A 2,717-nucleotide genomic window follows, 5' to 3' on the forward strand; every position below is an offset into this window, starting at 1 on the left:
GGCACATAATAAATATTTGCAGATTGATTTGATGGACAAAAAATTCCTGGTACTTGGATACTTTTCTATTTTTCAGCTTCTTATTTTTTAATGTTTAGCAAAGGTGCAGGTGGCCAGTGTTTAATACACCTGGAAGGAATGTTAATGATAGTGGATGTCATCTATATTTTCCAAACTGGTCTCTAAGTAACACTGACTCTGGGGTATCTTGGGAAAAAAAACCTCTGTGTTTAAATAGGTTGGGGAGTGTTACTTAGCTTCCTACTCTGGTCTCTCAAGATTCTCAAGGCTCATTAGCTTATTAAAAATACTGAGAAGAGTTGGGGTCCCCCAAAAACCAGCTTTAACTTTACTAAAACAATTTCTTTCCAGGTTGATTTGATTATGGAACAGTCCCTCCCACATATTTTTCGTGATATCTATTAAAGTTCCACAAAATTCATGTTCTTTGGAAAATACCTTGGGAACTAGTAATTAAACCCAATTTTTGAATTTTACTGGTGAAAAAACAGAGGTCCTGAAGTAGGGCCTAAGAAGAAGTTCTTACAGGTAGTTAGTGGGGGAACTAGGACTAGAATCCCATTTTTTTGGGGGGGGGTCTCGTCCAAACTGGTCAACCAAACCCAGCTAGAGGGGCATTCTCTAAGGTGGGTCCTGGGATGTCAAACATCATGTGTAGAGATGATGGGTAAAAAGGATATGAACATTTTACTCCATAATGGGTTCTTTTGGGGTAATTTGCTGAAAGCTTGAGGTTGTTTTAGCTGGGCTTTTAAATATGGGTAATCATATCCCTCTCTTTTATTATCTCATAGATCTTCAGGTGCTTGCCTGTTGCAGCCTGCATATGCCATAGGTGTTTAATAAATGTATTAAATGAATGAGTAAATGAAAGAACCCAGCAAAAGTCAGAGGAGGTTGGTGGCAGGGAGGAAGAAGGAAACAATCAAGAACTGAAAAGGAGGGAGAAAAGGAAAAATGTGGAGAAAGGCGGATGGGTGAAAAAAAGGAGCCAGCAGTTACTGCTCAGTGGAGGATCGATGAGCCCTGGCAGAGAAAAGAAAGGAGACAGCTGCAGGTGATGGAGAAAACAAAAACAAAACCAAACTGAGTGACCAGGGAGCTTTGTTTTTAAAAAGTAAAAGTGACTCATAAGGCTAATTCAGATGCTGGACATGCCAAGAGGCTCTTGCCCAGGAGGTGGGGATGAGCAGGAAATGCTGAGAAACTTCGTGAACTCAGATCAAAATATCTTTATTGCACCAGTACAGGAAATGTGCAAGGCATCTTCTTAAGACCTACAATGATAACAGATGAGTAAGACACAAGTCTTGCCTTCAACAAGGTGACAGTTTAACGGGGAGAAGAGTTAGGACAGGGACTCATAACATAATGCCAGGCAGAATGTTTCAATGTCCCCAGAGCTACAAGTCATTACTGAGAGGAATCAGGAGACAGGAAATTCACATCCAGTCAGGAGGCTCAGGGAAGCCTGCGTGGGAGAGCCGTGAAGCACGGATAGGATTGTACCAGGCAGAGATGGGGGATAAGAGAGGCATTTCAGGGTGATAGGGTAAAGAACCCTCAGGAGGTGGGGACGCATATGAAACAGTGAGAGGTCCAAGTGGGTTCCAGCCAAAGGGGTGTATGGATTGGGAGGTTGTGGAGACATGGCCAGAAAGTCTTGAAAGTCGGAAAGGCCAGAGAGTCACACTGTGGGGCCTTGAATGCCTGGCTGAGGTGCTGACGCTCCAGGCAGGCAATGGGAAGCTACTGAAAGGGTTTTTTTTTTTTTTGTTGTTGTTGTTCAGAGAAATAATACCATCAGAGATGACTCTCAGGCAGGGTGACTGGGCAGAAAGGGGTAAGTCAGGGGAAGGAGCTCCCTGGTGGCGGAGGAGGCAGTTTGGCTGCTGAAAGACCAACAGACAATTCAGGTGTTGCACGTCAGACAATCGGAAAATCTGGCCAGAGATAATGGCTGAATCCTTTCCTGAGAGCACAGGCAGCGGAAGGTTCTGGTCATTTCCTCAGGGGATAGGGAAGGAGGAAGAATGAGAGCACAAGATAAGCCAAAGAAAATGCAGCCAAGGAGGAAAGACACCAACAACAGCCAGGCGGGGTACAGGTTTCAATAAAGAAGTTATAGCCATGATTGAGAACCCCAGTCTTGGAGTGGGACTGTGGGAGTTTGAATCCCAGGAGCCTAACTAGTCGTGATTAGCACAGGGACTTCAAAGAGTTTTTGAGCGTTTATTTCCTCATCTGTGAAATGGGAGTGATTTCTATCTTCAAGGGATGAGGGCATTCACTGAGATAAAGTTCTTAGTGTACACAGTAGGAGCCAAGGAGTGAACAAGACCCGCGGGAGAAGCAACCCTAGAGATTAAGGGTATTCGCCTGAAGAGCGTCTGGAAATGGAGGCAGGGACCCTCCAGAAGCTCAACATTTAGCCGGGATTGCTGACTGCCCTGGGAGAGGAATGGGTGAGCAGGTCACGGCAGCCTCAGGCTGGTCCTCACCCCAAGGCACTGCCCTGTCGCCTACGCTCTTATCCTGCCGCACCTCCCAACCTCCCGCCCCCAGCTTCCCGCCCGGCTCCCACTCCCGCCAGTTCCAGGAGCCCGACGCGCATGCGCCTTCTGGCGCCCCTGCCCAGCTTTCCACGTTTCACTTGCCTCCCTTTTTTCTCCTCAGCTTCCGCTCCACCGCCACGA

The sequence above is a fragment of the Phoca vitulina genome, unplaced genomic scaffold (assembly GCF_004348235.1).
Source record: "Phoca vitulina isolate PV1807 unplaced genomic scaffold, GSC_HSeal_1.0 scaffold28, whole genome shotgun sequence".
NCBI lineage: Eukaryota > Metazoa > Chordata > Mammalia > Carnivora > Phocidae > Phoca > Phoca vitulina.